Here is a 13,751-nt window from a genome sequence, read left to right as displayed (position 1 = left end):
AATTGGCCAAATGACGATAGTTGCTGTGGGTGCAGGGCATCTTGGCCCTAAAGATGGATCCTATGGGTAGTTTCAATAAGAAATGCAAAGAAATTTTAAAGTGGTGCTTCCTGAGAATAAGGACATGGTACTTACTTTGAGCTGAGGGTGAAACCAAGCATCAGTAAGATTGGACGAGGCCTGGCTAAGAGGCCTTAAGCCTCCCTCCCGCGCTCTTGAGGACACTTTCCTAACAGACGCTGCAGAGGCAGGGCCCCACCATGGTGCCCTGGGTGCTGGGGGCCCTGGGCAGCAGGTCAGCCCTCCGGCCTTCCTTCTTCCTCTCCCTGGGTTGGCATCGCTAGACTAGGGCCCCACAGTAGGAGAGTGCTTCCCAAACAGCGTGTGGGAAGCATTTTTAAAATTTTTCCAATGTCCAGTCCATTGTGGATGATACTCTGTAACCCACGGTAAAAAGGATTTACTAGAAAAGTAAAATGGAAGAGACATGTAACGTTTATTTATATTTGAGACAGAGAGAGAGACACAGCATGAACAGGGGAGGGTCAGAGAGAGAGGGAGACAGAATCTGAAACAGGCTTCAGGCTCTGAGCTGTCAGCACAGAGCCCGACGGGGGGCTCGAACTCACAGACTCTGAGATCATGACCTGATCCGAAGTCAGACGCCCAACCGACTGGGCCACCCAGGCGACCCAAAAGAGACATGTAAAAAGACAAGCTCAAATTATTTACTAGTAGAATCCATAGACATGAAATCCCTATGTCAAATTGCAGTGAGTGTCTATAAATGCCACTCAAATTTTGTTCTTAAAATAGTAATACTGTAAGCAGAAGGGCTTTAGAACCCAGATCAATTTTATCTTCCTTTGACCCTCTTTTATTTCTTGTCTCCTCTGTTCCAGCTTCCCACGCCAGAGCTTAACAAGTCAGTTTATTAGGCACCGTTTGCCTGTGCACCGCCCCCCGCCCAACCCCGCCTGTGGTGTTTTACAAACATCCAGGCTCTACCCCGCACAGGATGGAGATGAAGGGAGCACGCTAAGAAACATGGCTGTCTTTGCTTTGACATTTGTCTGCCCCATTTCCTGACCCCAGAATACTTTCCAGCGGGTCTCCCAATTTTGAGTTTCAGCCGAATTCTGAGTAGCTCTCACTTAGCCACGAAAAGACACATTTCTAAGAGGGACATTTAGATCCCATGTTTTGATGTAAAATATTTTTCTTTCATATGTAGAATTAGGGGGCGTTGCGTTTTCCTTAAGGTAGTTGATCCAACCATTAGATAGATTGTGCTTTTGTTGGTTCAAATGGCTTTAAAAAAAAAAAAAAAGGAAGAGAATTTTAAAGTCCTTACTTCTCCCATAAGGTCTATGGATAACCTAAACCGCTACCCCTGAAGAAGGGCAGAAGGGTTGTGTTTTGTCCTCCTGGTGTGAACTTTGCAAGGCTTATTTCCATCATCACTGAGTCATGGCTTGTCTCTGTCTCTCTCTCAGGATATTTTGCTCGCGTCCATGGCGTCCGTCAGCTTATAAAGGCATTTCTAGGGAAGACAGAATGTCCCTGTGAGATTCTAAATCTTGGGGCTGGGATGGATACCACCTTCTGGAGACTAAAGGTAAATTAAAAAATACCGCCCCCTTGTTTCCCCAATTGTTTAATTTTGTGAAGGTTCCCAGCGGGTTCAGAAATGTCAGGGGCGCCTTGGCGACTCTGTCGGTTGAGCACCCGACCCTTGATTGCGGTTCGGGTCATGATCTCTGTTTGTGGGTTCAGACCCGCATTGGGCTCTGTGCTGACGGCACAGAGGCTGCTTGGGATTCTGTCACTCTCTCACTCTCCCTCTCTCTCTGCCCTTCCCCCATCTCTCTCGCAAAATAAGTAAATAAACATTTTTTTAAATGTTAGAAATATATTCAAAAGGAATGCGGTGACTGCCTGTCTCGCGTCCCTGTCCCCATCCGTTTGCACCTGCTGTGCAACCACTGTCAGCCACGTACGTGATGTCACCAGGGCCCTAGATATGTGCCTTGCTTCTTAGCTCCTGCTGTCACAAACAGGGCTTTTGATCCAAATGCTTGTATACATTCTCTGCGTGTGTGCGAGAGCCCTGCCAGTGGAGTAGCTGAGACCAGGGGCCCATGCATTTGCCGTTTTGACGACAACAAAAGACTTTACTGTCGTCGTGACGGTGTCTTCAGTATAGCTTGGAGATTTGCAAGGCTGGGTGATGGTAACATGACACAAAGCCCTTTTAAGTTTAGTTATTCATTTTGAGAGAGAGAGAGAGAGAGAGACAGAATCCTAAGTGGGGCTTAGATGCGGGGCCTATCCCACGGAGCATGAGACCGTGACCCAAGCCGAAATCAAGAGTGCGAGCCCAGCTGCCTGAGCCATCCAGGTGCCCCTCCATTCTCTGAGTTGGTCCCTCACCTCCTTCGTTAGGGTTCAAGAGCAGGTATAATTACACTCACTCACAGAAGAGGAAATGGGTCCAGTTAGTGGCAGAATCAGGACCACGGGCCTGGCCTTTGATTCCGGGCTGGACTTGTAGCACCAAACCTTTTCTCTACAACGATCTCACTGATTGCATTTTCTTTTTTGTAGGTTTGTACAGATCTCTCTGGTTCTTCTGTCAGGTCGGTCATGTGGCAGTCATGGGTACGTGCATTTCCCCAGATTCTTGCAGAAGTACACCAAGATAAACTAGAGCGTGTGGGCCTAATGGGACCTGAGTGTGTATTTTGTCCCTCATCAGCTCACCCGATGAGGTCTTTGGTCATCGGTGCCCCCAGCCTCTCTCTCACTGAGGCGAGAAATCAGTGGCCTCAGCACAGCCTTAGTATTAACCGGTTGCCTCTGCATTCTTCATTCAGGATAAGATAGCTAACGTTTCTGAAGGGCGTGCACATCCATGACCTCAGGAATGAACATGAGAGCTCTGCAGGTGGGGGGTGGGTTACCCAGACGGGGCAAGGCGGGCTCCGAGAGCTTGTGGCGTCCCCAGGTCGGACAGCCAGTGGCGCTGGAGCATGGAACAAACAACGGACTGCAGTTCGTCCACGTCCAGATTCCCTCCTTGTTCTCTCCAGAGAGCCCTGCGGCTGCTCGGGGGGTGGGGGTGGGGGGCTCTTTGCTATAGGTCGGCGGTGCCTCTGGGCCTCAGAGACCACGGTGTGGTGGAAGGAACTGGAAGAGAATGCAGTGGCAGAATGTGTGCAGTGTGAACAGAAGCCACGGGAGAAACTCCTCCTTTGGGCTTGACACCCTTTTCAACGTGGTCCCGTGGTTTGGTCTCTCCCCCCGCCGTGTAGGTGGGTTAATCATTACTAAATCTGAGATTTTTATTTCTGAGCAAGGTACACTGAAGCTCATGTGCCCCTTCCGAGGAAAAGGTTATCTGTCAGCAGTGAGGAAGGAGAATAGTGCAGGGTCTGAGAAATTTGGTGGAGTTTTTTCGTTTTGATAATGACATCGGTCTAAAGGGTTTTCAAAAACCTAAGTTTCTTTTTAGAAAAATGATGCTTGTTTGCTCTCTGGAGCAGGAGCTGAACGGGCCAAATTTAGGCTGCCACCTATGTCGGTAAATAAAGTTTTACTGCAACACAGCCAACTCCCAGTTCCTTCCATCTTCCCTATGGCTGCTTTAGCCCTACGGCAGCAGAGTGGAGAAGTCACAGCAGAGACCGTCTGGCCTGCAAAGGCTAGAGTACTGGCTGTTTACAGCAAGTTCGCTGAGCCCTGTTTTTGAGCTCTATGTGCTTCTGTAAAAGAGGAGGGGAGGTCTCGTCGGCTAGTCTTGTTGTCTGGTGCACCTTCCACCTGGGAGGGTCCCCTGGCTGCACCAGCAGAGGCTTGGCTGTGGGTCACAGGCTTTCTGCTGCCGCTGGTGTGTGAGCTCGTTCTGTATGACGTCAGGCCCCAAGACCAGTCGAAGGGACAGTTGAAGGCTCCCACCTTCAAGCAGCGGGTGAGAGTAGGGTGCAGGAAAGCCAGTACAACCCCAGACAAAGAATAAAGGGTGAGTGAAACCCTTTAAGGGACCTCAGCTTCTTGGTGTCTCTTGAATCCTATTTCCACACGGCCAGAGGATCAAGGACGCAGGGGGTCAGTCTCAATATGGCAGCCTGTGCAGCGGTCGGCCACGTTGGATCTCCTTTGAGCCTACGGGATACTCTTCCTCACGGTTGTCCCCGGCTGCCCTGCGGTAGCTATGCACGGTCCCGGTTGCCTTCCGTGCCTCCCGTGACGTGGAGCTACTGGCGAGTGGAGTGGAGTGTCGGAAGGGCTCAGGGAATCCCAGAATAAAAGTTGAAGCGTCATGTCCCACAGCCATTTGTTGCCCCTTTCCCAAAGGCAAGAAAGAAGATGTCTGTTCCTTAAAAGCTCCAGGTGTGCCTTTTGGAAGCTTTCCCTCCATGGTGACCCCTTAATCGGCATTCTTAAGAGGGCAAGTAGCTGATGAGTGGGAAAGCTCTTTAGAAAGTCAGAAGTCCTAGACGAGCCATAGGATCGTATGCTGTCCTGCATTTGCTTTTGTTCCCCAGGCCTTCTGGAATTTTAGCGTGTCCTTAACTTCATATCGTGTGAGCAAAATCCTTAGAGGGTGTTCTGGAATTTCCTAGCAAAAGTCATCTTCTGGTATGCTCTAAACGTTTCCTCCAAATATCTTCGGACAGCTTTTTACCCGGCCCTGCCCTACACACGGGCAGGGGAGCGCGGCAGCACCGAGAGAGAACGGGTGAGATCGGTGAGCGTGTCTCTTCTGATGGGTCAGGAGACTGTCTTTGTCTCTGTCTTCCTGTCTCCCCCTTCCTCCCTCCCCCTTTGTCCCCCAGACCAGATCCCCTGAGATTTTCCAAGGGCTGAGGGGTAGCTGGCTCTCCCAGTTCTGACACTTGCCCTTAGGGTCACCTCCTACTGGAAAATGCTTGCTTGTGATTGCTGCCCCCCCGCCCGTCATGCTGTCGTGGGGGGCCGGCTCCCTCTCGGTCCCTGCTGTCCATCGCTCGTTACTGTGCACGTAAATGGTGTTCTGCGCAGTTGCTCAAGTCAGAAAGAGGGGTGTCATCCTCACCCCAGCTCTTCCTTAATCCCGGCCCACACCTGTGAGGCCCACCACCGGGTTCTGGGCACCAACAAGTGTCTTTTTCTTGGTCTTTTTTTCCACTTTAAGGAAGCGGCTCTGTACTTGTGGAATGTAAGTACAGGTGGATACGGAGGCGTTAGAAGAGCGCTTTGGGGGGGCGCCGGGCAGGTCACCAGGTTGTGGAGCGCCTTGTTTCTTTCCCCAAGCCTCAGGGGCATCGGGAGCTGCTGCAGGCAACGCGCAGGGTGTCGCTGAGAGTCCAGACAGCGGTGTCCTTACAGTGTGTGCAGTTGGCGAGCTGAGGAGGAGAGAATGCGTTCGTGAATACGCACCGGGGCTGAGGGATTGATTGGACGTGACAGAGAATGTGCTAGGATGGCCAGGGGGCCAAGGGGAGACCAGGCCGGGGATGCAGAAGGGGGAGCAGGGTCGTGTGTGTGTGTGTGTGTGTGTGTGTGCGCGCGCGCGCGCGTCTGCCACGCTCTTTTACTGCAGCCCTCAGTAAAGATAAATGTACACCCCAGGCCAAGACCTAATTCTAAGTACCCATGTCAATAAGGTTTTTAAGTTTATTTATTTAACTTGAGAGAGAGAACCGGTGGGGGAAGGGCAGAGAGAGAAGGGGACAGAAGATCCAAAGCGGGCCCTGGCCCCCACGTGGGGCTCAAACTCACGAGCCGTGAGATCATGACCTGAGCCAACGTCAGACACTTAACCGACGGAGCCACCTCGGCGCCCCGTCCCCATGACAGTCAATGATAAAGGCACACACGTGGCACTTACTAAGGCAGGCCCCGTTCTGAGTGTCCCTTGTGTGTACTCATTTCCTCATTACTCCTCACAACCCCGTGAGGTGCTGTCCCTGTCTCTGCTTCGCAGAGGAGGGAAACTTGGCCCAGGGAGTGGAGTGACTTTGGGGCCTCGCGGCAGACAGGCGGTGGAGCTGGGATTCGAACCCCCGTCCCCTGCTCCAGAGCACCTGCCCTTTACCACCCGCTGTATCCTCCCCTCACAGAAAAAAGTAAACGTGTCACAAAACAGTACTCACCCCCACTGTGTGCGATGCTTCGGGATTTTTGCTGTTTTATTCCATTTTATCCCTCAAATGCTGGTCAGCATTGGTGTCCTGACCCTCTCTGATTCATCTCGATCTGCTTTTTGGAAAATCCTATCAGGTCCTACTCCCCCAGCGCCTCCACATACCCCCACCTCCATCCCAGGCACTGCTCCCCCAGTTCAGGCTCCCCGTGACTTCTTCCCTGGACAGCTGTGAACCCCTGACGCCCGTCCTCCATCCATTCCCCACGTGGAGACCACAGTAATCTGGAAAATACATCTCTGCCCATATCGTTCCTGGATGTCAAACCCTTAAGTGCCCTGATGCTCTTCGGGGCCTAGTACTCGCTCGGTACGTGAAGGTGGTCAGTAAATGTAGGAGTGAATACATAATTCTAGAGCTTACTGCGTGTTTTTCCTCAGGATGAAGATCTTCTCCCAAGTAAATATTTTGAAGTGGACTTTCCCATGAGAGTCACGAGAAAGCTGCACAGCATCAAGTGAGTATGGCTTTGACCACAGGAGAGAGCCCGGCAGGATTCAGGGGCAGCGTTCAGGAGGCGGCCGGTCTGAACGCCAGAGACCTCATTTTAGGGGACTCTTCCCTTTTACCCCCTTCCCGCCTTCCTTCTGGCCCCAAGATCCCCATTCCAAACTGTCTTCAAAATGAAATGTCCCCTCCCTTGCAACTCTTCTGTCCGTTAACGTAATTTCTCTGAACACGTAATAGAAATGACCTATAGTGGTTTAATTTTAATCTGAAATTTAAAAAAGTGTTTTAATGTTTTATTTATTTTTGAGAGAGAGAGAGAGGGAGACAGAGTATGAGTGGGGGAGAGGCACAGAGAGAGAGAGAGAGAGAGAGAGAGAGAGAGACAGAGTCCAAAGCAGGGCCCAGGCTCCGAGCTGTCAGCACAGAGTCTGATGTGGGCCTTGAACTCATGAACCGTGAGATCATGACCTGAGCCAAAGTTGGACACTTAACCGACTGAGCCAACCAGGCGCTCCAATAATCTGAATTTTCATGTGTGCTCCGGCTACTTCTGTATCTCCAGAGCATAGAAAGGGGCCTGGCTCAGAGCAGATGTGTAGTAAATAGCGTTTGAATGAATAATGGGAGGCCAAATTGGCCATTTACTATATATGAGATAGTATGGGGGCCACCCTGAGTCCATGTTTTAAGAATTCTGCAGTTACAGATGGCGAGTTTGTGAATCTTTGCTGAGAGCTTTTGTAGCACCATGTGAAATGCTTCACTCAGATGATCTCGTTGAGTCCTCAGAGCCGACTCAGGAATGACATGCTTTTATTAGCAGTTGAGGAAACCAAAGCTCAAAGAAGTTAAGCTAATTTCCATAAGGTTACCTGTTGACAAAGGGGTAGAGCTGAAATTTAAACCCTGACCTCAAGCCCAAGGTCAGATTTTCTCAGTGGTTTTTAACATATACTTCTTCCCCTTCTTTTTAAACTAGTCATTTAAACAAAATCTTAAGTCTTACATTTAAAAAAATTTTTAGTAACCATTAAAACTTTCACCTTGTCCTTTAAAGATGTGTAATTCCCACAAGCTAGAAATAGTTTAAGTTTTTTTTTTTTCTAACTTATCCTATGGAAACAAGTTTTGCCCTTTTCCAAATACAAGATTATATTACACGGAAGGTGCATTTTATCTAAAAATAATTTTTTTTAATAATTATTTATTTTTGAGAGAGGGAGACAGAGTGCAAGCTGGGGAGGGGCACAGAGACAGGGAGACACAGAATCCGAAGCAAGCTCCAGGCTCTGAGCCGTCAGCACAGAGCTCAACGCAGGGCTCAAACTCACGAGCTGTGTGCGAGATCATGACCTGAGCCGAAGTTGGATGCTCAACCGACGGACCACCCAGGCGCCCCACGTAGCGTGCATTTGAGATGCGCTATGGCATCTGACGCTGTGCAGCCACAGAATACGACCTAGCTTGCTAGGACACCGAGTCAAATAAGAGCAGGTGGGCTCTCACTTAAGCCTAGAGGAGGTTTCTGGGGTGAAAGATGTGTGTATGGTGGTTGCGATACTGAAATCGGCTCTCGGATGTCTAATTTTTTGCACATTCTGGAGGAGAGCAGAGTCATCACCTAAATGTTACTGGACGTCAGGTCTGAGTAGGAATCGGTTTGTTTAGTTGTCTGTGATTAACAATGGTTAAAATTTTTAATTGAGTGAGCAGAAGCAGGAAACGAGAGACAGCTTGGAAAACACTGGAACATTTGGAAACATATCGCCAGCCTATCTTTGGCGGTTTCTACGTCTTGAGTGTTTCATGATCAGTTTGTGACTTGACGTCAGATTCGGAGAGTAACGCTCACTGACCTACTCTGAGAGCTGATCCACTGAATTTTTCATGTGTGTGCCTAGGGTCAGACGTGATTAAGCAGCAGGCCCTCTGGAGTCGCCCTTGCTTTGAGCAGTAGCGGTACCTACTGGCCATTTCGGTAGTGGGTGTTTGCGTTTTTTCAGTAACTAAGCTACTTGACTCATTTCTCTCTCTTTCCCATCTTCCCATAGATACAAGCCTTTCTTATTACAACCCATTATAGAATGACATTCAGAGGACACACTGCAAATTGGCAACTAAGTAATACAGTATGGGCTACCTCTCTGCTTTTCTTCCCCTTTCTTTTTAAAGATGGGGTGTGTGTGTGTGTGTGTGTGTGAGCGTGCGCGTCTGAGTCTGTGCGTGTGTGCACATGACGTCATAGAGTGTATACTTCTGCATCACATCTACTGTGAAGGAACTTGAAACAATTGTTTGTATGGCCCCTCTTAGATGTCCATAGGTCCCAATCTGAAATCTTTTGAAAAACATTTCAGTGAGTGGCAAACATTTCAAATATAGGAGCTTTTTCCCGAAAATCTTTCCTTGGAAAAATCCAGTCCGGCAGCCTCAGACCCTGACTCCTACATGGCTGCTTCGTTGAGAGGGAATGCACGTCCCCACCACTGTTGTCTCGTACCTGACCCGCTTCACCTGTTACGTTAGGTCCTTGGCCCCGGGGCTCAGTTTTTCCCCGTAAGTTTTCAGTATGAGTGTTTCCAACAACTCTTTCCTCCCTTCTAAGCCTTTAAAACTAAGGTCACAAACACTCTTCCAGAATGTTCCATTGTGTTCAGTGTGTGTCTGACAGAGAAGTTCAAGGGGCTTATTAATAATTCAGGTCAGAAAACATGCTCAGAGAGGATGGCCTTAGATGGTGGGCACAGATAACACAGGAAACGTCAGGCAACTAGACAGGCCTCTACACCAGCACAGTGCCCTCGTCACGCTCCTAGTGAACAGACTCCCACAGAAACTAATATCTCCTCCATCCTTTGTTTCCCTCGTACAAATTTTAAGTACAACCTCCTCAGGCTTTGCCATTGGCTGGCACATCTGCTTTCTCTACATCGTAGCCGTCATACTTTTCTGTATATTTGGTTAATATTTGCGTCAGAAGGATTAGCTGTAATGAAAGGGTTAGTTAGCACTTTGCATTGCCTTCGACCCATCAGTGTAGAAGCATGTGAAGTAGAAAGTAAAGACCCTGCGTGATCTCTCCCCCCACCACGATAACCACTGTGCAGGGTGTTTTCTCCTGTGGATGGACAGTGTACCTAGAGGCAGGTAAATATCACGCGTAAGAAAATACACATGTAAATAGAATCCCGTGCCCGGCCCGCAAAAGGTTCAGTAAATTTTTGGTGAAGGAATCTATGCATATATTGAATAAATAAATATATATGATGTAGACCAACATGTATTTGTTGAAAGAGTGAATCTATACTTGTATAAATAAATAAATACAGTTATATGTATAATTTTAGTAAAGCGAATAATTTACACGTACTGTTTTGAAACTTGTTCTTTGTGCATCCTAGGGAATCACGGCTGTCTTCATGTTGCCAGATTAGATCTACCTCGTTATTTCTGGTGACTTCGTAGTACTCCTCTGCATGGAAATCCCATTTTACTTAACGTATTCGCTACTGATGGTCCTTTAGATTGCCGCCTTCTTTATGGTTTCGTATTAAACAGTTTTGTAGAAAGCCTAGTTATATGTGCATATTCGCAGGAATTGCCAGTTCAAAAAATTGTACCTTATGAATTCTAATAGCTACTGCCAAGCCGTGCTTCAAGACCCTTTCGACTAATTTGTATTTTCACCAGAGTAGATGCGGGTTCCCTTTCCCTACACCCTCGCTAACACTGGCTACTACCATTTTAAAAAATTCCTGCCAGTCTGCCAAATCTGTGAATTAAAGATTTTTCTGTAACTTTGTTTTAAATTTTTTATAACTTTGAACGTGCTAGTGAAACGGAGTACCCTTCCTTCCTTCTGTTGGCCTGTGGGATTTCTTGTAACTTTCCTCTGCTCATATATTTTCCAGTTGCATTGTTTCATTTCCTTTTCAATTTATAGGAATCCTTTACAACATAAAGCAATGTTCTTTGATATAAATCCCTCGTCAACTGTTGATTGGCAGATTTCTTTCTTAGCCTTTCACTTGGTTTTTAACTCTGGGTTTGTGTCTTGTGTGGGCAAATTTTCTAGTCCTGTCCTTGATAGTTTTTGATCTTGCCATCATTCTGGGAGAGGGACAGTTGAAATAAAAATTAATGAAAATACAAATGTGAGTGAAAATTTGAGAAAAGTGATAGGCGATGATAACACTGACACATTTTCATTGAAAAATTGCCCTATTTCATTAAACCTTTGAGGCTGTGATTGCAAGAATCACACTATCTATTTACCGCCAGGAAAGAAAAGGTGCTGATAAGTTAAACCGAAACGTTATTGACCGATGCATCCTCATTTCAGAAATGTGAAACTGAGAAAAAATACGCATCTTGAAATTGATCATTTCTTAAAGCTGAAATATGCACGAGGTGAAACTTAAAAGTATACAAATGGGCACACAATGAAAAGTCAGTCCGGATGAGTGAATCAAGGGGGACGTCTGGGTGGCTCAGTCAGTCAAATGGCCAAGTCGTGATTTGGGCTCAGGTCAGGATCTCACAGTTCATGAGTTTGAGCCCTGCACTGGACTCTGTGTTATTAGCACAGAGCCTGCTTGGGATTCTTTCTCTCCCCCTTTCTCCACCCTTCCCCCGCTCTCCCTCCCCCCCCCCCCCCCGCCATCTCTCAAAATAAGTAAGTAAATGAACCTCCATGTACCCATCACTGAACTTTTAACTGTGGCCAATTTCATCTGTACCAGTGGTTCTAGAAGTGTAGTCCTGGACTAGTGACATCACCACTGTGGAGCATTGGTTGGAAATACAGATGTCTAGCTTTTGAAAGAATTTGGCAAAATGTCTACTTCTGGAAGATCTGCTACATCAGAAACTCGGGGGGTTGAAGCCATCAGTCTCTTTTAACAAGCCCGCCAGGTGATTCTGATGACTGCCAAAGCTCGAGAACCACTATAGAAACCATGCTGTCCGATCTCTCTGGGAGTATTTTCAAGCAAATGTTATCATTGTATTTGTAAATACTTTAGAAGCTATTTTCTTTTAAACATAGTATCTCACAAATTGGCACGACATTTAGAGAGTGGCCAGCCGATCGGTACCAATACTTAAATATTTTACCCTTTGACCTCCTAATTCTACTCCTAGAGACCTACTTAACTGGACGGGTGCTTCATGAGGTCTAAACAAAGATGCTCATCGCAGTGCCTCAGATGGAGAAAATCTGGAGATACCACAGGCCTAATCGTGAGGGCTTGGCTGAGTAAGTTGTTTTATCCACTGATGGAATGCTAGGAAATCATTACAGACGATGATGTCATTGATATTACTGTTAAGTAGGAGAAGCAGTTTTCAAAAGAAGAATTGGCCCTCCTTTCTTTTTCCTGTGTGATGTGTGTGTACGTATTTGTGTGACAGAAAATGTGCTTATGTTGTGCGTATGGGTTTATGTTGTATGTATAGAAGAAAGACTGGAATGTTCTATACCAAAACATTAATAGTTGGAAGATGTGATTTTCGTTCATTCCACCCTCCTCCTTCCTGATTTTTTTTTTTCCTTTTTGCAGTGGGACATGTATTTCTGTAATGGAGAAAAAATAATAATTGAATTTTGAAAAGAAATCCATTGAAATGATCTCCTCTGGATGAATTTCTGTTGAAATGATAATCTCTTCTTGGCTTTCCAGGTGGACACCTGTTGGATTCAAAGAGCTATGCCATTATCGGAGCAGATCTCCGAGACTCACCTGAACTCGAAGAGAAGCTAGAGAAATGTAACGTGAATCCACAGTGAGATCTTGTTTTAACCTCTTACGCGTTTGTGATTTCATGTGAATACGAAATAAGGTCAGGTGAAAGTGCAGCATGATACCCGTGTTCCGTTTTTAATTCTGAGATGTTTATCATTTCATTGCTATGAGGGAGGTTTTCTAAGTCTTTGAGAAGCAATGTTTCTCCTGTTTTCACATCAGAATCACGTGTGTTGCTTTTATAACATACTGATGCCTGATACCATAAAGTTTGAGAGAAGGTAATTATATGTATAGAAACCTATAACTGCAGGGCACCTGGGTGGCTCAGTTGGTTAAGCGTCCAACTCTTGATTTCCGCTCAGGTCATGATCTCACGGTTGGGGAGATCGAGCCCCATGTCAGGCTTTGCGCGGAGAGCTTGGAGATTATATTAAGTACGCGTGTGAAAGCAGTTGAACGGAAATTGGCGCAGAAGCTATAATCTGTAGATTATTACAGTTGCAGTGGTAACCAGCAGCAACCCGCCGCGAACGTAGAAACACACCATTTGGGCAAATGTGCTACATAGCCAGGGAAATAATCACTTACAAATCAGGAGAGCTCTTGGGATGCCTGCGTGGCTCAGTTGGTTAAGCATCCAACTTCTGATTTCGGCTCAGGTCGTGATCTCCTGGTTCATGAGATTGAGCCCCACATTGGGCTCTGTGCTGACACAGCCTGCTTGGGATTCTCCCTCCCTCTCTGTCTGCTCCTCCCCTGCTTGCCCTCTGTCTCTCTCAAAATAAGTAAATACACTTAAAAAAAATTAATCAGGGGAGCTCTTGATAGGCAAGTTTGCCTCACTCCTGGAGATCTACAAAATGGATAAGGAACAGCAGCTATCACAAGTATTAGAATTACATTCATAATTCTCTGGGGTTCATTTGTGCTCTGTGTTTTCCTCCGTGGGCTGTTTTTGCTTCGCTTAGACTTCTCTTCTGAAAAGTATTAATCCTGTTTTTAACATTGGCGAAGACTGCCTCTTAAAAATACACTGTAAACGTGTTTAACTTTTCACTTCCAAATAATTCAAATTTGTAAAAAAAAGTTGCAAACCTTTACAGGAAATTCCCACGTAGCCTTCTCCACCTGGCTTCCCCCCATGTGGTAACACCGTATGTAATAGTCAGTGCCTTTTGCATTAAAAAGGTTTTTGGAGGGGCACCTGGGTAGCTCAGTCGGTTAAGCATCCGACTTCAGCTCAGTTCATGATCTCATGGTTCATGGGTTCGAGCCCTGCATCAGGCTCTGTGCTGACAGCCTGGAGCCTGGAGGCCTGGAGCCTGCTTCGGATTCTGGGGTTCCCTCTCTCTCTGCCCCTCCCCTC

Source organism: Neofelis nebulosa, chromosome 18 (assembly GCF_028018385.1).
Source record: "Neofelis nebulosa isolate mNeoNeb1 chromosome 18, mNeoNeb1.pri, whole genome shotgun sequence".
NCBI lineage: Eukaryota > Metazoa > Chordata > Mammalia > Carnivora > Felidae > Neofelis > Neofelis nebulosa.
The sequence above is the reverse complement of the archived record's forward strand: the minus strand, read 5'-3'. Positions refer to the sequence as shown.